Genomic DNA, 24,589 nt, shown 5'->3' on the forward strand with positions numbered 1-24,589 from the left:
GGATTTAGTCATTGTTAAGTTCCATTGATTTCAAAGGATTTGTCTAAGTATACTACATGTAGATTCAATTTGTACAAATCTATTTTTAAGTCAAAATGACATAACATCCAATTTACTCATAGGGAAACACTAAAACATGCTTTTTTCCCCACTAGCTGAAGTTTTATACAATATAACTGAGTATAGACTTTATCATGTTTTTTTTTCTGCTGAATGCATAAACACCAACAAGAATGTTGATGTTAGAGGTTCAGTTCAGAAATTAAACTGTCCAAATGGAATTTAGGTTGGGTGAATGGAGGTGGGTGATTGGGTGTATTGGTCTTTCCATTAATGCTCGCTTTGCCTGAACTTCATCAAAATCTTTATCAAATCTTAGTCCTCCCTTTTCTACTGAGCAAAAGGACTTCTATTAACCACAGAACTTGCCCATATAGCTGCAAACCTAAGGTAAGGTTCATTAAAGCCAGTACATTTCTATCTTTCACACTACTTTCTCTATGTAATAGGAGCATTTTATTATTGCATTGTGTATTTCTACAGTTACTGATTCCTGAGATTGATAGTTATGGCCTGCCATGATGGCAACACTGTTTGTTTATTGACTCTGTGATCTCAGACATTATGCAAATATGAATGTTTAGGTAAATTGTTGTTTAGTTTAAACCAGTATATCCATCTTAATATTCTTAGAATTTGAGAGGCATAAAATAAGCAGAATTAGCCCAAGGCTTATATACTGATGTACCAAAAGCAAGATCTTCATACTGGGATTTTAAGTTATTCTGAATTTTGTGATTATTAAGATTTTTATCTGCTTTTTCAGTTTGTTGTGATACACTTGATTCTCCACAACCCTGAAATGCTAATAGGTTAATAAAGGCTTTAGAAAAGTAAAATAACAAGTGTTTACAGGAGTGATAAAACCAGGAGGTTCATAATGTGAGTTTTCTCAGCAAAACTTCTCAAACCATTTTCACTGTGTTATGTGACTTACAACTAAGAATGTTTTACAGTAAGAAACAACCATATATTCTAATTCTAAACTTGCTAGTTGACCAAAGGAAAAGGCTCTGATGATGGGAACTGATTGGATGCAAAATATATTCTCCTGGGGAGATATAAATATATGATAAATATATCTTATCAAAAAATTGAAACATTCCCCATTTCCAAATGTGCACTTTATGACTAAAAGATACAGTCACCATCATTGGCATGGTGGAATTTATCTAGCAACATTTTTTTGTGTTAAAAAAAAATCAATATAGTTACAAATGAGTAAGATAGTCTATAGCTGCCATTATTCTTAGCTGGTGATGCACATAGTCATGTTTTTGAAGCATAAAGAAGAGAGAAAACTGTTGATGTCCAGGTGGAAAAGATACAGGACACCTTTAGATCCTGTTGTATCTGAGTTTTTGAAAGGATGAAGTGGGGCAGATTAGCAATAACAAATATTAACAAAGTGTTAACAAATTAATAAATATTGCTGGGAAAACCAAACACACACATTATGACTGAAAGAGTTGATTACACATACTTTGTCATCACTACTAATAAGGTCTTCAGCAGTTGCTATAACTCCTGAATGTTGCATTTTTCTTTGGTTAGAAGATACTCAATTTGTGCCTTTCTCTTACTCTTTGCCATTCTCCTGCTTCTGTGTTCTACAACACTGTTACCTTTTCTCTTCTTCAAGTAAAGTCACCTCTGAGTTGAGCTCAATTCCTGAAGAGTTTAGATAAACACACCCATGAAGTTCTCTTGGCGTGAAATGGAGTATTTTGACATAGCTTTCTTCTGGGAGATTTCTTCACTTCTATGTCTAGTCTGCACCACTGGATTTTCCGCATGGTTCCCTATCCAAGAATATATCAAGGAGTGATCCTGCTTAGCTTTCTAGGTCAGTCAAAATAATCTAGAACTGGGAACTAGCTATTCTCTCTCACTTTTAAATATATGAAAAAAATTTCATGAAACAATATCTTCTGATCCTGGAATATCTAATTTTGATCACAGGACACCCATTCCAACCTTACCAGAAATGGTCCAACCCCTCTCCAAGAAAGAAAGTAAAAGAGTTTTCTAGCAGTTTGCTGCCACCCACCCACTGCTCATTCATTTAATTACAGTACACTCAAGAGTTTTAGAAGTTACTTGGACAATTGAATGGGCTCTGAAAAGAAGGGTTCATATAATTGAATAAGAATGTGAGAAAATGGATACTTGGACATGATATACCCAGAAGACAGACTTGCAGCAAGAAAGAACCATTTTGATAGGTCTGGATATTTAAGGGATATTATGAATAGAGCAGGCTTTTTCGCTCCTGAAAAAAATAGCTTTTTGAAGCATTGAAAGAAACAGCAGAAGAGCAGTAAATGCCACGCTATCTACTAGAAATCTTTGCTGCTATCTACTAGTCTAGAGTTTTGCAGCCCAGCTCTGCAAGACCACTTTAACTGACCACCAGAATGCCATTTAATATCAAACAGTTGCCTGAAAAGCTCTAAGACATATCTTGGCTCCTATGGTGTATACCTAAGATTTGAAAGCCAGCATGGTACAGTGATGAATGTGACCCAGGTGCTCATTCAGCTCAGCTACAGAAGTTCACTTGGTTGACTTTGGGTTGGTAACTCTTTCTCAGCCGGACCTACTTCCCAGAGTTACTTTTGTAGGGAAAAATAGGGGGAAGGGCAAGATGCATGGTCTTGAGCTCCTGCATGAAAGGCAGGGTATTCATCTAACAAACACATAAAAACACTCCTATGTTCTTGTTAAATACACTTGAACATCAGAATACGGCCAACACAAGAAGATTGAGCATCTCCATGTTATACATGGAGAAGGTTGAGAAGTAGCTACGTTGCTTGGTTCAGCAATTGAAGGACAGTGGTTTCTTTGCCTGCTTCACCTGCACGAGTTACAATAAAGCCTATGCATTTTTACTTAGAAACAAGCCCCATTGCATTCAACAGGGCACAGATATAAGGCCTGTATCTGGGGAAAGAGATGTATTAGCACAATTATGGGGGGAAAAAATTATCTTGGCTTCAAAATGCCTTGCTGCCCTTTATCTTTTCTTTTCTTCTGTGGAAGTAAGAGCAGAATATCTCTTTCTTCTTCTTCTACATAGACATCAGAATGACCATTCAAAGAGAGAATTTCTTTTTAGTCCAACAGGGTTTCACAGTTGTGCCCAGGATCATACAGTGTATTTAACGGAGTCAATGAAGGTTGCAGAATATTATGTAAACAGGACAAAGATCAGCAGTTGAATTGCAAACCATATTGTGTTGGGCTAAAATATAATGAGTTGTAGGAGACCTGCATATTACAGGACATAATATGAAATCTTGGCAAACCGATTTTACAGCATTAAGCAACAATGGAAAAAGAACTACATAGATATCACCTTCCTATTTATGTTTTATTGTTAAGAGTGTTTCTGTTGAATATTATATATGCATGAAACAGCTGAGAGAATGACATGGGTGCTGCATGGATACATACTACACACACACAGATATTTGTGTAGACCATATATGGGCTGCAAAAATCCATTTGACCCACTAGAGAGCAGGTAGGAAACTTTCTTTTCTGCTATCTGGTGATAATCTGGATTTTTGCAGCCCAGATTTAGTACACCTAATGTTTGTATGTGCAGGTGGGCTGGTTGTTTTCTGTTTGTGACAATCAGATGATTGACATCCGACATCATGAACAAGTACTGCATGTGTGGGGGGTGGAAAAGGGAAATCATCCCCAGAAACATCTGCACTTCTTTGACCCATAGTATAAAATAGACTCTCTCTGTGGATGAATGTTGCAATGCACATGGTGGTTTTCTCTGGGAAAGTTTGATTGATTATGATGGCTGACATGTAGCAAGGGGAAATCTTGTGTGGTTGTAACCAGCAACAAAAATATAAAGGCTCATCTTATTGCTTTTTCATAAAATGTGATATATGGCATCAATCAAAGGAGGCTAAGAAAGGAGATGTGCTTGTGTACACACACACACACACACACACACACTTGCATAGACACTTGCACACACAAACCCATATTGATTTTGCATCATGAAGAAAACTCAGTGGCTGATTGCAAAAACTCACATTTAATTGAGTAAGAAAGATAATGAAAGAAAATGCTGCCTGTAGCCTTAAAAAATCACTCACACTTTCTTAAACGCTGCAGATTTTAGGAATTTATCAGTGGAAATAACCTCCTCAATGGCCACAGTTACATCTTGCTGCTTGTCATAAAGAAAACACTTCCAGAAATGCCACATATTGTTCATGGTTTCATCCTGAGGTTACCAAGCAATTGTGCTGTTAACAAAACCAGAGGGTATTATTCTGGGCCAGTTCTAACACACTCCATGAAACAAATAGCTGACAGGCTGAAAAGAGTCAAAGCAGAAATGAAAGAATCCAGACCCTTGCATTTTCATCAGGCTGAAGAGGATTGTCTGTACAAATCCATTTGTAAGTCAAAATATTTCTGAGAAATCACGTTTTGATTAGGCTGGCAAGCTAGTGAAGTGGGCTATGCCCTAGCACACTTATGGAATGATGCTGCATTGTGACAATCCCAGTGTGTCCATAATTGGTGAACTTGGAGTGTCCAAGTAGGTCTGGACTTACTGAGCTTGGTCTATCTGAATCTGAGCTTTAATAGGAGGTATCCATATAGGATCCAACTGCAACATGTTTAGCTCTGAAAGGATAAGCATAGCATATGCTTACTAGCAGGGACTTCCTGAATCAGACCCAAAGAAGTAGTTGAATGGTAGAAATTCAACTAGAATTTCCACCACCCAGAGACATTGCTCTATCCCTGTACCAGACACAACAAAATCTTGGTGCAATGTGTGAACACCAGACATCTCTAGCTTCTCTTTCTTCTACAATGTGGAATCCAATTCAGTGGGGAACCAGGCAAACCACCCATCGAAGCTGATTGGTTAATAAACATAGCCCTCCCCTGACTTGTAAAACCAAAGCAACAGCAACCCGCTGGCCAAAATGAAAGCCAAGACCAATTTGCAGTACATCCGGCAAGGAAACCGATCTGCCACCGAATATGCCATGGAGTTTAAAAGCCTGGCAGGGAGCCTGACTGACTGGCCAGAGTGGCTCAAGGTGTAGTTCTTCCAGATGGGACTACAACCCGACATCTTGGACAGGTGCCTGGCTAGGGGTGACCCAGACACCCTGAAGGAGTGGATCTGTCTAACTGGTATGGTGGAGAATCAAAAGATTTGCCTGAAGAAACAGTGCCAACTGCAATCTCCTATCAAGAAGCCAACCTTGCAAGTGAATGCCGGATCAAAGCTAACAGTGTGGAGACCCTGGGATGAGGAGAAGGATCATCACCTAAGAGAAGGTCTTTGTTTTAAGTGTAGCCAGGGAGGTCATTGATCCGCAGACTGCCCACACACCCCTGCTGCGCCTTCCCCAAAGCCAAAGCTGAAGCCTAAACCCACCAAGTCTCCAACTATCAAGAGCAAGGCAGTGGTGGCCAGGGAGGGGGTGCTGCTAGTTGTCGACTCTGATGCATTGGAGCTGTACTCATCAGACGAAACCCAGTCGCCGGCAGGAAATGGGCAAGGCTTGCCTTGAAGGGTGCCAACAGGCAGGCTGAGCAGAAAGGGTGCAAGAACTCGGTGCCTTTTGAAACGTGTGTGAGGAGGCTCTCGCTGGCACCCAGAACAACCTCTCCCCGCGCCCACTATGATTGAAGGAGAACAACATTTTGAAGTGAAATGGCAATTGGAACTAGGTGGGAAGAGTAGAAAGGTGGGGAGTGGGGTGATTGCTTGCTTTTAATTAGGAAGTTTAGGTGGGAATTTTCAATCGCACCTTTATGTAAGAATCTGACCCTTTTACTCCCAATAATAGTCCTACTCATGCATAGGTAAAATATGCAGATTTCAGATTTATTGAGAAAGTGTGTAGATCAAGGGAAAAAGCTGCAATTGAAGATTCCCACCTAAACTTCCTAATTAAAAGCAAGCAATCACCCCACTCCCCCCCCCCCCTTTCTACTCTTCCCACCTAGTTCCAACTGCCAGGCATGCCAAGCACAGATGACTTCTGATGGTATGACCTTGACTCTCCCAATTAGCCCAAACAGCATATTTTCACACTCCTTGATGTTTCCCCCTCCCCACTGGTTCTTGACATGCCTCAACATGGCGGATGAACACAGTCAAACAATTCATCAATCATTTGATCGTGGATTCTGACAGTATGCAGGTTTATCTTACTGAACCCAGAGTACAGCAGGAACCAGGAAGTCAACTTTAAAGTGGATAGAAAATTGTAGTGTATGTAGATAGAAGTTAGGCTTTCTTGTACTTGTGATTGAAACCTGACTCAAATGTGTTGCCATTCCATGAAATGTATGCTCAAAGCTAGCATTTAATATGACTGAACAGCTGCTAAGGTCCTTAGGCTGTTGAAAGATGCATTGTTCTGAGGATTTGTTTGTGCAATTTCCCTTCTGCTAAGCTCAGAATGCTTGGTGGTCCCTGAAGCAGAGTGGAGTCCAGTACTCTTGTCAATGTGTTGACATGATGAGCAGGAGACAAGTCAAAAGCAGACATTGTAAGACAACACAATGGGAGATGGGGAAGGCCCATGAAGGAAGGATTATGACTTGGGGCCTGGCTGCCATTGGGATTCTGCAGGAAAGACTAGTTGAAACCTGAATCTTAATGCAGCCTGTTTAGCCATGTGCAAATATTGGCATACAAATATTGGCTCTCCAGCCCAACCTAGCAGCATGCCGGTATGTCTTCACAGATTCTCTGTATGCAGCTACAGTGTCCTGTTTGAATCAAGACCATTTATCTGTACAAAAGAAAAGCAGGAATGCAGCCAAAGATAAACACATAATAGTTATTGCAGAGATTAATAAAAGATCGATAATGAAAGGCTGCTCTCTCTTTGAATCTAGACTTCTGAAGCCACACGGAAAGGCCTGCCTTATTTAAAACAAACATTATACTCTGTACAGATGTGTTGGTTCAGTTGCTCATCTGTTCGTTCTTTCTATTGTTTGCTAAAACTGAACCCTAGCTCTGCCAAAGGATCTTGTAAAAATGTTATTGCTCCACTGATCATCTCCACTGTTTTCCTAGCAAGAGCCAGAAGAAACCACTTAATTAGAGGTACCAGATCAGGGTTGCAAAAAATCGAGATGATTATTTGATGGTAGCAAAGAGATGCGGAAAACTCTAGCTCCTGATCTTTACAGCCTTGATATTTTGTAGCCCCAAGTCTTAACTTATAGAAATGGAAAATATAATCTCTGGTTTGCCATAATAAAGGAGGCATTTTGACAAAATGATTGACAGAACCACTGGATACTTCACTGCATCCACTAATAAATTAAAAATTTTCATCGATGTCCTGGACTTTGATGATCTCTCATAGAGGCTAATATAACTGGATACTGGTTTTGTGAGCCTAATGACAACTTTCAATTGTTAGGACTCCATTAAAGTCTAGGTTGGCAATTAAAAACAAAACAAAACTGCTTAACTATTGACAAAAGATGACCTCACTAAACGACAAAATGTTGGAGATGTGACCCATCTATCTGGGATCAGATTGTATATCTTGTTTTTGAAAGAATGAAGCTTTGTTCTTTTAATGATATGACCTCTGCAGATTTATAATATAGATATTATTTTCCCTTCCCCCCTTCCTCCAGGTATTCCATTCTGTATTGTGTTTCCACAGTTTCAAGCGAAATGAATCAGACTCTGGTATAAATGATTGACATCAATAGCATCTTGCTGCAGCATTTTATGTAGACTAAAGTATTGGCAAGACTTCACTGCAGGCTTGTCCCTTTATATTACACATTTTCCTTGCCCCTGACATTTTCATGTTGTGTATGGATATCATCATAGTAAAGTCATGCACATAAGTTTCTGTTTAGAGTTCCCCAGAAGCTGGAATATTCATGAAGATTTTCAGATGCCAATGTCTTCTGCATTTAGTGGATTTTTCCTGAACTGTCGGTATGACAACACACTACTTTTGGGCTTCCAGGTGTTTGTGAGTTAAGACTACAAGCAATTTGTGGTAAAAAAAGGAGCAGGGTTTGCAAAAAATGAATAGACACATTAATGGGTTAAGGCCATATTATTTGCTAAAGGAAAGCAGGATAGCTATAAGAAGGCTGTGCATTTTTTTCAGCATTCTGAAGCATCTAGAAAGAACATAGATGATCTCTGATCTGAGAAGGCAATATATTGTTAGGAGGAGGATATGTTTTCTTAGGACACACATCAAGAAGGGGTCTATTGAGGTCAGTCCTTAAAACTTAAAGGTGCATAGAGAATGAGAATGGACTACAACCAGCAGGGGACTACTCAGTCGACGCAGGGACATCTCTGAAAGACTATTGTGTTTTTCAGCCAATTTTGGGACATTTAAGGGTTGGAATAGGAGTAGAAGGCAAAGTATCCCACCCTCATTCCATGCCCAAATGGTTCAAATTTGGTGGGCATCAGGACATTCAGCTGACATTCTGTAAACTGAATTTCAGTGGCATGATGTTGAGGGTCTGTAAATGGGGCACTAGGGGCTGCATACAGCTTGTGGCCTATTTCTGATTTAGCAGATAAATGTGACAACAGAATAATTTTGAATCAGTATTCAAAGTGTCTGTGTCTAAACCCCAGGTACCAGAGTAACAGGTGGCATATGTGAATGAATGACAAACCAGATACAGTATAGGACTAGATATTGTAGGGATAACATCTGGAAATCAGGGCAAAGCTGCTATAATTACTTCCTGTATCTTTGATACATTTTTTCTAATGTAGTCTAGAACTGTATTAGTCCTTCTCACAGCTGTTTTCACACTGCTGGTTCATGTTCAGCTTGCTGTAAATGGTCACACTCAGGTCCTCTGATGTAGTGCTTCCAAGCTGCAAACACCCCATGTTGTACAAATGCCTTAATGGACATTTATGTTAAAGGACATTTTGTTCCTGTCAGCCAGTTGTCAAACCTGTACAGATTAAAGTACATTGAACCATCCCAGCTGTTGGCCAGACCTCCCAATTTTGTGTCACCCACAAATCTGATAAGCAGCCAATTCATCTCATCATCCAGGTCACTAATAAAAATGTTGAACAATACTGGTCCCAAGACTGATATTGCAGAACCTGACTCTCTGAGTGCAGTCAGCAAGCCTGTTATGGAACCACCTTACTGTGGTGAACTCACTGTATTAAGGAGGGTCCACTGCAGTGGAGGAACATTTGTTTGCCAACTTGACTGAATAATTTGCAAGCCATTTGCCAAAGTGTCTCAGTCTGGACAGGATTTTCTTAACCTGGTTTAGAAACCACCTTGAGCACAGGCAGGAGCAGCATAAAGAGTAAGGGCAGATTTGCCCTAAGACTGTCCAGACAATGCTGTTTATAAAATCCAGCACAGAACACTGAACTGATATAATCTACATGTAAATGAAGACTGATCCAGCTCTCATTGGATACTTTCAATATCTTTTTTTTTTTTTGTATGTGTGTGCATGCTTTCAAGTCAGTGTTGACTCCTGGTGACTGCCTGGACAAGTCCCTGCAGTTTTCTTGGCAAGGTTTTTTGGAAGTGGTTTGCTATTGCTGCCTTCCTAGGGCTGAGAGAGAGTGGCTGGCCGAAGATCACCCAGCTGGCTTTGTGCCTAAGGCGGGACTAGAACTCACGGTCTCCCAGTTTCTAGCCTGACGCCTTAACCACCACACCAAACTGGCTCTCTTCCTTCAGTATCAGCACATGACAAATGCCTTTGGGGTTAATTTTTTGCAGCAGAAAATATAGAACACAAGTCTCAACTGGAACATTAAGACTATTGTTGTTGTTGTTTTTATTCTCATACAGATTTACTTCATGGATTTTGCCTTTGGGAAATTAACTTTGCACATACATTATTAATAGATTTGGTGAATTATTTAAGATGGCATGTGCAATCTGTGTTAGTATTCCTTTGCGTTATTTTTTTGCCAGGTTTGTTTTTTCAGTCCTATCCATATATCAATCAATCCATTTTATTTCAGCTGTAGACCAGCATAGAACTAATAACATAATAATTATGCTGAAATAGAAATAAAAATAAAAAATCATACTGATGGAATAAAATAAGGGAAAGATAAAATTATTAAGGAAAAAAATTACAGAGTGGAGGTATTAAAGCACAAAAGAATCCTATACATTACAATTTTACAGTGAATAATCTAAATACTATAAATAACTAGGACAGATAACTATAAAAGGCCATAAATAATACTATAATTTATAAAACACTATGAGAATGTAAAGCAGTGCTAACTTATATTAAGTCTAAGACTTGCTGAAGCCTTGCTAGGGTTTGTTGGGATTAAGACCATTATAGTCCAAGCGATTATAACAAAGAAACAGCAAACTAAAACATAGAGTGGTATGTGCATATTTAAAAGGAAAAGAGGAAAAGAAAAAGGGAGGGGAAGAAGGAAAGGGAAAAAAAGAGGAAGAGTAGATATATTGAGTTATGGAAGTCTAGGTAAGGCTCAGCATCACCTCACTTGGAGGAGATGTTTACATTTAATCATAGCTCTGACACAGAACCGGGTTACATTGTCTGAAGTCCCTGGCACCTGGTCAGCTAGCAAGAGACTAAAGCAATCAGCCTCCAGCCTGCCCAGGTATTCTGTTATACATGGGGAAATACACATTCCTTATAGATTTCTATAAAAAAGGCAAAGCAGCAACACATGACCCACAATTTCAATTTACTCTGCATGACAAGGACAGAGCCACAGCTTTTTTTGATATGTTATAGAACCTTCTCTCCAAGGGAGCGGAGGGGAGGACATGATGTTGACCAAGAGTAAAAGCTGTTCTGGTGTTTTTGGGGGCAATATTGTAGAAATAATGTGCAGGAGCGACACTTTTTTGTGGGTTCACTAAATTAACATGTGGTGGAACCTTGCTCGAAAGATGCTTTGGCCTGATCAAGTCCCATTGGAATCAGTACATCGCAGGAGAATCCACAATGGGTTATGGTGGCACCAAATAATTTTCCCCAAGAAGTCTGGAATTTGTCTTGAAGAGTCAAAGAAGTCAGACAACCAGTAACTAACATGTGCTATTTGGGCATGAGTTTTAACTGGAACCATTCCAGTTTCAGCCCAAAGGGTTGAGTTAGGAACACAATGAGGAATCAGAACCAGGGTTCCTTAGGAAGCTTGAATGTACAGCTTCTAATGGTTCTAGGTTCTTATTTGGAAGCTGTAGGACAGCTGTGATATTAGTTTGGCCTCAAATACTTTTAGCCCCTCCAGGTAAATATAATTATTTCCTACTGTGTGAAGAAATCTTAAAATGGCAGCTTCACTTCTTCTGACCTTCTCTTTTATGGATTGAATTTGTGGCCTTCATGAGCTGGTGGCATGAAAAACAATTCCAAGGTATTTGAAGGCCTGAACTTGTTCAACATCATTCTCATTTATTTGCCACCTATGATTGCCTCTAGAAGGCTTATTTGAAAAGACCATAATTTTTGTTTGTTTTTCATAATTAATGATTAAATTGTCTGTGCAGTAGGAGCTTGGCAACATCTTAATTTTCAGTTTCTAGAATGTTTAGTTGGTAAGTCAAGTTCCTTTTTGCAAGATTGTTATCAGGTGAAGCTACTGCTACTGAACACTTTTTCTCTTTTCTTTTTGCTAAGGGTATTTCAACACTTTTAGTTTACCATGGACTACTGCCAAGGTGACTTTGAAACAGTTCTCAATTGACCTCCAGTTTACAATGCAAACATGTGACTTTGGGAACTCTCTTGCAGAAAGCCCTTCTTTGAAGAGGAAGGAACAATAATCTCCCTTTGAAACAACAGCAGTAAAAAAAAGTATGTGCACAGGATATTCACAGGCAGAAAAGCCAGATGTATTGAATTGAGGTGAAAGTTTTGTGACCATGAACTGAAAATGCACCTTGGATTTTTAAATTTCATCATATTCCAGCAGCAGCAGCCACAGGGTGAGAAGGTATAAAAAAAACTCAAGGTGGCAGTTGTGGCAACATGATAGAAGTCCCAATCGAAGCAAATAATTGTAGCTCAGGGTTGAACTGTGGAGTCCTTGGTGCTCTCTGAGCTTTGTTGTTCTCTTGCAGACGTTTCATTGCCAGACTAGGCAACATCTTCAGTGTGAAGAGGGAGTGGGCCTTGCTCTCAGTTTATATACTGTGGCTTGCCTGGCTTGTGTTGTAAGAGGTGTTGTTCTCTCCTTGGGAGTTATTTGATTGGGCTCTTGTTTGCTGCTTGGTCGATTGACTGAGTTAATAGCTCCTTGATTAGGATATATTGTGCTGTTTGATTGTTCATCTGGTGTTAATCCTAGTGTTGATTTTTGCATATCTGGGTGTTGATTGCTGGTGAGGGAGTGTTCTGGTCTTTTGGCTTCTTGCAGCTAAACCTCAAAAAAACCAAGATTATGGCAACCAGCTTGATCGATAACTGGCAAATAGAGGGAGAAAATGTAGAGGCAGTGAAAGACTTTGTATTTCTAGATGCAAAGATTACTGCAGATGCTGACTGCAGTCAGGAAATCAGAAGACGCTTAATTCCTTGGGAGAAGAGCAATGACCAATCTCGATAAAATAGTTAAGAGCAGAGACATCACACTGACAACAAAGGTCCGCATAGTTAAAGCAATGGTATTCCCAGTAGTAATATATGGCTCTGAGAACTGGACCATAAGGAAGGCTGAGAGAAGGAAGATCGATGCTTTTGAACTGTGGTGTTGGAGGAAAATTCTGAGAGTGCCTTGAACTGCAAGAAGATCAAACCAGTTCGTACTCCAGGAAATAAATCCAGACTGCTCACTTGAGGGAATGATATTAAAGGCCAAACTGAAATACTTTGGCCACATAATGAGAAGACAGGACACCCTGGAGAAGATGCTGATGCTAGGGAGAGTGGAGGGCAAAAGGAAGAGGGGCCAACCAAGGGCAAGATGGATGGATGATATTCTAGAGGTGATGGACTCGTCCCTGGGGGAGCTGGGGGTGTTGACAACCGACAGGAAGCTCTGGCGTGGGCTGGTCCGTGAAGTCACGAAGAGTCGTAAGCAACTGAATGAATAAACAACAGCAAATTGTCCCTTTTGAATGGTATGTAAATGTTGTTTACCTCTATGTGTCTGTTGATGGCTGCTTTGTCTGAGTACCAGGCTTCCAGGAATTCTCTGGCATTTTTGGATTTGGCTTGGTTTAGGATGCTCACAGTTTTCCAGTTGAAACTATGGTTGAGTCTATCCATGTGTTGTGAGATTAAGGAGTTCTCATCATGTCTTCTGACTGCTAGCTGGTGTTCGTGGATGCGCTCTGCTAGTCTTCTGCCTGTCTGTCCTACATAGTGGCTGCTACAGTCCTTGCACTTTATGTTGTAGATAACTCCTGTTTTTCCTTCTTGGGCTACTGGGTCTTTTGGGTTACTTAATATGTTTTGAAGAGTTTCAGTTGGTTTATGTGCTACGATGATGCCATGTGGTTGTAACAGTCTGTTGGTAGTTTCTGAGATGTTTCTGATGTATGGCAGAGTTATCCTTTTCATAGCTTCTGTTGGTTGGGTTGTAGTGGGTTGGGTGGTAAGGCACTTTTTGATAAAGTCTTTAATACTTCTCACTATGTGCATTTACTGCTTATGTTGGTGAAAGATGCAGGGAAGAGCAGTTGTGCAGTCCCAACACCTGACTACAGAAGGGCTGTACTACACGTTTATACTTTAGGAAAGTCATCTTTTTTGGCACCCTGACTTTGAACACCTTTTGGAAGCTATCCTTCAATCAACCTTATCTATCTTTCAGCACCAGATAAAACCTGGCATTCAGGGTTTAGCACTGATGGTATAAGAACTCCTTTTGCTCCTTAAGTGTCTTTTTGTGCTACTATACTGATTATTGCATGTTTTCAGTTAAGGTGTTTTACTTAGTTTTACTGTTTTTACCTTGTGTATGTCATGTAACCTGCCAGGAGGTGGGTAGGGGGAAGGTAATAAATATTTTATACAACTAAATAAAGTGCTCCATCTGCTTGTGAGTAGGTTGAATAGCCTTGGGGATTGGAAATTTGTCTGTAGAAGTGGCAGCTTGGGCACTGAACGATCAAGCCCAAGAGGCAGTTCCAGGAGAAAAATTGTATTGATGAAAGTTTGAGCACACCATCTTCCACTTCTTTGCTATATGCTAATCTCCTTTTTAGGACACTTGGTAGTAAAGATGCGATCATTTAAAAGAAATATGACATGCAGCTGCTTTCTCAGGAGCAGCTTAGCTTGACATATGAACAGTAAATTTGTGTAAGCTCATCCTCCACGTTAATCCTTTCTTGCCTTTTAACAGTTGATCCCTTCCAATGTATATTCTCCCAGGGCTGTATAAAACTTTGATCAAAAAAATTGATGCAAAAGCAAATCCATCAGATTGTGCTGGAAAGTCTAACCAAACGGTTGAATCAAATTGGATACCTCTGCATCACTTCAGAAAATCAAATTGAGACGATTCAATGGTCCGGATTGACTTGATTTTCCAAATTGATTTGAAGCATCATATTCAACTGACCATCCAGAGCCAATACACACCCTTCCATTTTATACACTGGTAGGGAAGATAAAGGGATGCGGTGGCGCTGTGGGTTAAACTGCTGAGCTGCTGAGCTTGCTGATCGGAAGGTCGGTGGTTCGAATCCGCGTGACGGGTGAGCTCCTGTTGCTAGTCTCAGCTCCTGCCAACTTAGCAGTTTGAAAACTTGCAAATGTGAGTAGATTAATAGGCACCGCTTCGGCAGGCAGGTAACGGTGTTCCGTGTAGTCATGCCGGCCACATGACCACGGAAGTGTCTATGGACAACTGCCGGCTCTTCGGCTTTGAAACGGAGCACCGCCCCCTAGAGTCGGACATGACTGGACTTAATGTCAAGGGAAACCTTTACCTTTACCTAGGGAAGATAAAGCATTGTTTCCTGATACATCATTAAACAACTAACGAAATGGAAGAGGAGTTTATTATATTAGGATAGGACCTGAAGAAATACAACAGAATTACACTTCTTATGCATCTTGCCCAGACATGCAGTATATAAATGAGTTAAGTTCTTAAACATTAAAAACACCTTATTATTACAATGAGAATGAAAGGACCAAGGTAGTTATTTGACCTCTGCTTGAAGGCCTTTCAGCTGAGAACCCAGCACCCCTATCATAGGTTTTCCATCCAAAAATCTCTCCACATATTGAAAATAGAAACTTCCACTTCTGTAACCTAAGCCTATTCAAGCAGTTTTGCTTCTGGGGTAGGAAAGAGTGAATCTTGGTCTGCTTTTGCGCAGAAGTCCTCAGTACTATTCTGGCTCATTAATGCAACAGTAAGAATCATTTTTATTTGCCCATGACACCTGAGCTTGCTTTGCCCATCCAATGCTGCCACTTCACGTTGTCTACCTGAAATTTCTACTTCTAAATTCAATTACTATATTAGAAAGAAATCTAGACTAGTCTAAGGGTTTAAGCTGGTGAGGTGGGAATCTTTGATTCTCATGCAAAGGTAGCCATTTTGTAAACAAAGGATAAATGGCAGAGACCTTTAAAGAGAAAAATGGATAAGCACATCGCTATTGACTTGAAAAGGTGGGAAGAAGACACCTAGAATTGGGATTCACGTGGGTAAAAGACAGGATTCTATGGAGGTGTTACTTTATGTGGTCTTCCTCATTTTGTGCAATAAATCTACTTATTTAACTTTCTTGAGTCTGTTTGGGAAAATGGAACAGGGAGAGAATCTACTTGCTTCTTCTTCTTGACATCTACTGTAGTTTCCCATCTGCATTGGTAGATTCTAGGAATCATTTTACCATATCATCTGCTGAACTTGGAATCAGTGGATGGCTTCAGGTAATTCCTACCTGCAGTTTAGAATTGGTAATATTGGCCTCCACAAGATCATGGTAAGACCTACACAGAGATGGGGAACTTATGTTCATCCAGAAGCTACTGATTACAACTCCTGGTGTACCCACCATTGGCCATACTGACTGTGGATACCATCATTCAGTAATACCTGGAGGACTGCAATTTCTGCTTCCTTATTCTAAGAAATACTGTACCCAACTCTTTGCCAAGTAACAATATAATTAGGAATTCTAAAATGTATGTAAAGAATGGTTCTGTATTTCTGACTGAGGAAGGAAGAAGGAAGGAAGGAAGGAAGGAAGGAAGGAAGGAAGGAAGGAAGGAAGGAAGGAAGGAAGGAGACACAATCTAGCAAATCTGAACTTCTTATTTTACTACTTATTTAAAATTATAATTTTAATGTACTGCAATATATATTTGCAAGGTATTTCACTATGCCAGTTATATGTAAGAATAGCTTTTGTTGCTCAAGATAGAATGTTCTCATTAGGCCTGCAGCTGATATTTCCAAGTGACTCTCTAAATTATGAACAAGTAATGGAAGACAGTTGGTTAGTAGATGATTAATTGGTCAGCATTTAAATTGAAATTTTTCAAACTACCTAGGAAATCTGGATGCCAACTTCCCATTAATTTTGGACATTCAAGAATAGGATTGACCAGATGTCCTAGACAGATATTAAAATCTCAGTAGAAAAAAGAAATGAATCCCTTGTTAGCATGTGGTTTGTCTCCATTTGCTTCCTAATGAAAGGAGAATTCTCAGGATAATTGGAGCATACAACGGTATATGAAGCTGTAATTGCATTTTTCTCTACACTTTCAGATAGAAGACATTAGAAGAGATTTTGATGGCCTTCCAAAAAGGTATGTTTGAGTCAAATAAAATTATTATATATGTCAATAATCCTAAAGTACAGTCTGGCACAAAACCATGTGCTGTAGGAGAACTGCCAATACGCTGCAATGAGAAATGCAAATAAATAAATAAAGCAAAAGTAAATAATGCTTTGTGTCCAAAACACTCACTCACAGATGGAGCTGCTCAGTGCCTCTCCATATTAGCCACTGGCTTGAGACTTTAATGTAATATAAGTCCATTAGTTTGGATGGTTTAAATATGGATAATTTGATGGAGGACAGACCTATCAGTAGCCATTAGTCATAGTGGAAATATACAACATCTGTCTGTTTAGAAGCATCATGTCAATGCATTCTTGAGGCTGGGGAAGATAAAGGCATAAAGCTACAGCTTTATAGCTTCCTAGAAACTTCTCTAGAAACAAAGAATTATGTCAAACTGATGCCCTCCCAGCATGACGAGATTGCAACTTCCACAGTTTTCACATCCTCCTGAGTGACTTTTACTAGATGACTTTTTTTTTTTATGATAATCTTGTATTTATAGAATTCTTTGATGTCTTTGATTGCCACTTAAATTCCTTTCAAATTCTCGCTGTTATTATTTAATTTAGCAGTTGGGTCTTTTCTTTTTTAAAAAATGTGTTCAGGCGATCCTCATTTTAAAAGCTCACAATCGCGAGTTTCTTTTCTTCTACAATTCTTTACTTTTTAAACCTGGTAACTGTTAACCCGGAACAGTTTTTTTTTTTTTAAAGTATGATCAATTGAAGGAAGGGATGCCAAGTCAATTCAGTTCACAGATATTTGGTTCCTAGAATGGATAGATGGAAGATACCTAAATAGAACTTTCCATGCAAGCTCAGGAAAGGAAATATTTTTGCCCTTTCCTCGCCATCTAATCATAGGCAGATCAAAGGAACCGCACCAGAAACAACATAGTTGGGTCTGCAAGGTGAAGATCCACTTGATGCTTTGAAAGGCTTTTTGGAGGGTGAAGTCGGGGGAACCTCTCTCTCTAAATTTGCTTTTGCTCCCTTTTATATTTTTGTATTTTTATATAGCTCAAGGCAGTGTATATAATGCTCCCACTTCCTATTTTCCCCACAACCTTGTAAGGTGGGTTGGGCTGACACAGAGTGACTGATCCAAGGGAGGACTAGAATGATAGGCTTTTGGTTTCGAATCCAGCACCTTAACCACTACACCAGACTGGCTTTCGGAGAGGACTTCTCAGAGAAATGGCTTAGAATCTCCAGCCTTTCCTCCCTCAGGCTTTAGACTCAGGGCAGATGTCCAGATCATGTGAGATTCGCTGCAGATAATCAGAAATGCTACTTTAAAGAACATTGTCTTGTATACAAAGAACTGTGAGTCCCTTACCTAAAATATTCATTAGTCAAGGTTGCTGAAACAGAGGTATAGACAGTTTTGTAAGAAATTTGAGGCGGCGGTTGGTCTGAGAGCTTCAAAGCATTTGAAACTGCACTCAAAGTATATTGTATCCCATTTATTGTCCATTAATCCTGGGCCTCTGTCCCACATCACATCTATGGCTTTTTAGGGGGAAAAAAAACGATTTTAAGAAATATAAATTTATCTAGTAAGTCATATAGGAAGACATTTCTTCTTCCTTGTCTTGACATCATCCAGCAGCAGGTGATATCAGGGGCATATACATGGCTCACAAGAACATCAGAGCATAAAGGCTGATCTTATTGGGACATGAATATGTTTACACAAATCTTGCACCTAACTTTCCTTGTTTTCCTCCTGCAGGCTACAAGGAGGAGTCTGGAAATGAACGCTTCTGATTACAACTAACCACAGTTTAGCTTTATCTCTGAATCCCAAACTGTAGTTGACTTTAACTCTAGTTGATTGAAACAAGTTGACTGATATCAAACATAAAACAAATGCTTTTGCTTTCTGTGACTGCAGAATGAGAAGAGAAAGAAGGGAAAAAGCAGCATGTGGTGTAAGATTTCTCTAGTATTACTGCTGCCATAATAAACTGTAGTTTATGCTGTCCTACAGAATATACAGGAGTTGAGGAAAATTTGCAGAATGCCACCCTTTCAATAAACTCATATTTCTCAGAATGTGCATTTCTGATTTCAATGCACATTCAAGTTAAAATATCAAAGAACCCCTACAATGTTAATAAGAATATACAGTAGTCATTTTTCAGGAGTAGTAATTGCTGATCTATTTGCATTATGTTCTTTTGCTGTAGTCAGTTCCCAGTTGCTTTCAGTTTTGAATATGCAGCATATTCTGGAAGACAGAGAAAAAGTAGTATTTAAAATAAATTATTATCCAATTAGTATAGAGAGGAGCCATAATGTAATTGAAAAATGCATACAACCATTGCTTATGGCTAGAGTTCTCATGGGGCTTGCAATACGTTGCTAGAAGCTGTTTGCCCACATGCAAATAAATGCTAATTACTGTTCTCCACAGAATATTTGAAAAACAGTTACAGGAATCTACAGTTATTAAAGGTCAGCTGAATGTGAATTTCCTCTCTGTTCCTCTAATGGCACGTTGCCCATCTTGAAAGAATGGGATGTCATTTCAAATAAACTCGTTTTCTTGATCACCTTTTTTGATAACAAAATACAAGCTAGCAGAAGCCACATAATATAAGGGATTCAGTAGTAGATTCATAAAGGGCTGCAAAGCAAAGGGAAGACTATAGAACACTCTAAAGGTAATCAGCAAAACAAACTGAATGGTCAGAAATCTTTATTAGCAAACAAATTTAGAAGTCTTGTGCAATGTTTGTAAGTTAACTGACCCAATCATCAGGGCAGCATTTTTTAAACAGAGCAATGTCACTGTTACATAATAAGCAAACAAAAATTTGATACTTTGTCTGACATATTTTCTAATAGAATGGAATCCCAAGAATATGAGTTAACGTATTATGCATAAACCTGGGTTTTGAGCATGCAAAGCACTTCCTGAACATCGGTTGATTGATTTAATATAGTCCTATCTTACATTCCTATGTAAAGGAAAACCTTGAAACAGTGATCAACTTTTATGTCAGGCTTATAGGGTTGCCAAGTTGATTGGCCAATGTAACATGGACGTCTTATGACATTTTCAGAGCAACTTTTATTTCTTTGTGCTTATTTCTCAAATAAACATTGCTCTTCAAACCCAGACATTTCCAACCAGCTTGCACCAGCAGGAATTCACCATCAAAAATTCTAAACAATTAGAATATGCAAGAACATCTATTGATGAAATGCGTAGTGCAAAATGATGAAACAGCGGCAGCTTAAATAGTTAAAATGTTCTAAATGAGGAAGTATGTTCAAAACCAACACCAGTAGATTAAAATGCCTTTCTCTGGTGCTGAAAAGACAAGACACGTCTCACTGGACAGGGCATTTTAGACTAGCGGGCTACTATTGAAAAGTCTACTCCAAAGAAACGGCTGCATCCAGCATGGGTAGACACCTGCAGCAAAGCCCCCAATGATGAATTTACAGTAGACCCTTTCTTCAAATGCTGTTTTCCCAACCCAATAAGAATTTCATGGATTGATGGAAATATTCTAGCACTTGGGACTGGAACCAAAACTGAACACGAAACTAAACATCTACTCAGGTTTTAAAAGCTGAAAGGTATCAAAAGAGAATGTGACCCAGATCATTTCTGTGGAGATAACTGTTCAGCAGCAGAGTGGATGGAACACCAACAGAATTCCCAATTTGTCCCAAGTGTCCAACACCAGATATATGTAGTGTGGGTTGGCATTAGAATGGATTGGAAGTCTGGAGAGATGAATAATTGAATGAGACTAACACTGTCTCCAGCAATTCAAATTGAAATGTCAGTTATCTAAATCAGTTTTACTACAATCAGATCATGGATGAAGGAGATCTCATTATTCAGTGACCTGGAATTTAACAACTGCATCATGAGGTAGCCGCACCCAGCTGATCTTGACCAAGTATGAAAAGGTTCCATGAACTCCTTTTACCTCAGGTGACTAGAAAAAAAAATAATTGTGCATCAGTGGACTTATTTTTTTAAAAGGCCAATGGAAAAGCAGGTAGCTCAGGGAAAGAATTTTTTTTTTCAATGTTTCTGTAAAGTTTCAATCCAGGGATATTTTACATGTTGTGCAAGAGGTAGAGTGCCATATGCCTCTGAAAAAGGCCTGTGAGGCAGGCTGCAGCAGGCCTTGAGTCAAAGGATAGGGGTTTGATAAGTGCAGCAGGCAAACTGGATCATGAAGCTTGAACTGGCACAAGCCTGACAACACTGCTTTCAACTTGAACAGGAAAACACAGGTGGAGGTCCCATTTGTGGTGAGTTGAGCTGAGTAGAAGACAACGTCATCCATTCTTGCCCTCCAGAAAATGTTGTCAGTCCATACTTATGATTGAGCAACCTGACATTGCAAATATGCCTTAAAACTATGTAAGAAACTTGTAACTGATGCAAAATTTGAATGATTGCGTTCTGACTTGTGACCATTATACCAGCCTTTCCCCATATGGCATTCTGTAGATAAGGCTTCGGCAATGCTTGCTGGACATTTTTTTCAACCCACCTAGGGTGTGTCATGTTGAAGAAGGTTGCAAAGATCTCTCCATGTATATAAGACCTATTCATTATTGGTGCCAACCAGGTAAGTAGAAATGAAAACCTCCCCACCCCCTGATCTTGAATGCTGTAGGAAACAGTCATTCTATAAAATGCCTGCCATGCAGGTGAATTGTGGGTGGGCATGTGTATTGGAGCATGGGTTTATGAAGTGTCTTCAATTAATATAATAACAAACTCATGATAAATTGATGGAAATGTCCAACCCTTTGATTGTTGGGTTGCAGGATTCATCCACTGTGCTTTGGGCAAGGATAACCAAATTTCAGCAACCATCCAAATCCCCTTCATAGTGCTCTAAAAATTCTCAGTGGTTTTCTTCTCCCCTTTAACACTCTCAAACACTTCTAATGTAGTCAAATGTTCAATTGCAGGCACAAAGCAAAGGGAGAAGTGGTTCTTTTCAGAGAGGGAAGTTGGGAGGAAAGAAGGGCTGTTAAATATCTCCTCCTCCTCCTCTTCTAATAAGGACTTTATTGTCTAGTAGCCAGGTAATCTGAATCAGCCAAATAGTGCATGTGTAATCTGAATGATGAGCAGAACAGATCAAGGGTTATAGAAAAGCACATGACAGTAACCCAGACAGTTTAGAATTAAGACTGGCAACTGATGATGTGCCAAGGAGGTTAATGTGGAAGGTTGAACTACTTCACAGGGAGATAATGGAAACCAGGTGAGGAGGAGGAGGAGGAGGAGGAGGAGGAGGAGGAGGAGGGTATGATAAATCTGCTAGCATAAGAGGAGGAGGAAGGAGGGAGGGACCTGTTTCAGATATTACTATGCAAATATATGAACAAATTAGTTAAACGACTTGACCAAAAATGTATAGAGTCAAGATGTCCACGTACAGTCTTCTTTCCCTCCCCAACAACATTGAAATGGTTTCCATTGCTTTCTTTTGGGATCCTTCTTCCACTTCCATGTTTACCGTACAGTCCTGGCATTTCCAGGTCTTCCATCCAGTGCTAAGCAGATCTGTCCCTGCTTAGCATTTTGAAATCAGCCAGGATTGGCTAGGATCTGTCAACTAACTGAGCTGAAAGTTTAAGCTGAATGGTGTAAAACCAGTTCTCTGCCTCGGGATGTCTAATATATCAATTGTGAGGAGTTCCTTGACCTGTCTGGTAGAAAGTAAGGAGCATGAAAGACCAAATCAATGCCCCATTCAACTCATCTCTAGGTCTGTGCAGCAGAACCTTTGTTAGGTAATGACACAATAAGACACAATGCAAATTATCATTAATGTTTAGTGGCATTCACACAGTACGTCTTTGTGCACAGATCTTGGTTGCTCATCTGAGTAACTGGCTCTGAGTAAATCAGATTGCTTGATTTTGAAGATTTATTGCAATAACACACCCATATATGCTTGCATACCAGACTATCACCTCTCCCAAACCACATATGTTTCCCTATCATGCTGCACCCTTTATAAATCTCACTAATGCTGTTGTTGTTAATTAGTTGCCATCATGTTGTTTATGACTCATGGCGACCCTATGTATAACAGAACGAAATGCTGTTTGATCTTATGCCATATGCCTGGCTATTCCAATGTTTGCATCCATTGTTGCTGTAACTGTATCAATCCATCACATTGAAGGTCTTCCTCTTTTCCGCTGGCCCTCAACTTTACCAAACATGATGTCCTTTTCAAGCGATCAGTCTTTCCTGATGATGTGCCCAAAGTATGAGAGTCTGAGCCTAGTTATCTTCACGTCTAGGGAACATTCTGGTTGTATTTCTTCTAAAACTGATTTGTTTGTTCTTCTGGCAGCCCATGGTATTTTCAATAATCTTCACCAACACCAACAAATCTCTCTAATAGATGGACCCAAATCCCATCTGCAGAGGGATTTGGAGCTAGTAGGAAAAAATAAGTTCCCTGCAGCTGTTTCCCTTCTGACTGATAGAGGAAGTCAGTGAGGTCTCCTCCCTGCTCTTCCCCCTTTCTGCCCAAGGAGGAGCTGCCTAACCATGTGCTACCAGACTCAAGAGAAGCTAAATCTGAGATGGCCACACCACAGTGGTTTGCAGAAATATCCCAGGAGCTCTGAGCAAATAAAAGATATTAAGATGGCTTAATTGTCCTAGGAATAGGCTCAGTAGCAACAAAGTGAAGAAAAGAAAGGAGGGGGAAGGTGCTTGCTTCCTCCTTACTTCTGAGATGACAGGGACTTGCTGCAGATATCAAAGTTACCATAACAGTGGCCCAATCTCTGTTTTCTGCATGTTATACTACAGCACAGCTTTGGTTCACAAAGGTATCACCTGTGTAGGTATCTGGCTCCCTAAACCTAGCTATGCTCAGTAAAGGAGTTTGCCCTAGCTTTTATTATAGCCAGGTTATCATGAGCAGAGAGCTGACCAAACTTATTGAAATCCAAAGCTCCCAAACTGTGCCCTGACCTAGATGCAGGAGGCACATCATCAATAATACTGTTTTGAAGATGTGCTTTAGGATGCCAGAGCCATTCATCATGCTTTGTTTGGGGAAAAAAACCTCCCCTATATTCCCACAGGGGGTAGCCTTCATCACTTCCAAGTGCAGGCCAAAATAATTCCTTTTTAATACATATCTCCTACCCGCCCACCTTTTTGTGCAGTCTTACCAACACAACTCATTTTCCATCCAACTGCCTCTTCATATTTTAAGATTTAATACCTGGCGGTCAAAGCTAATTTCTGTTCATCTCCTCTCTCCAGCCACTTGCATCACACAGTTGTCAAGCATTTTTTTTTTTTTATTACTGCTTGCATTTCTTTAGAACTGCAACTACTTCTAGCTGTTTGCTTGTTTGAACATTTTTTTAAATTATCTTGGTTGTGCCTTTCACATGGACCATGGAAGGAAGCAAAGCCATCGTGCTGCCCAAGTACCTGCTCTTCATATGACATGAGCATGATCCTGCATGTGAAATACATAGATTTCTGGCTCCTCACATCATGTGGGACAGTTTTTAGAGATAAAGAAAAATATTTCAGCACTCAGCAAAGAACAAGATCATATCATTAATCATTCTCTGAGCTGATCTATCACCCAATTCAGAATCTAGATATATTTTCCTAAATCCATAGGAATTTATTCAGCACTCCAGTATTTTCATTGCTATATTCTTTAGTA

This window comes from Candoia aspera, chromosome 7 (assembly GCF_035149785.1).
Source record: "Candoia aspera isolate rCanAsp1 chromosome 7, rCanAsp1.hap2, whole genome shotgun sequence".
NCBI lineage: Eukaryota > Metazoa > Chordata > Lepidosauria > Squamata > Boidae > Candoia > Candoia aspera.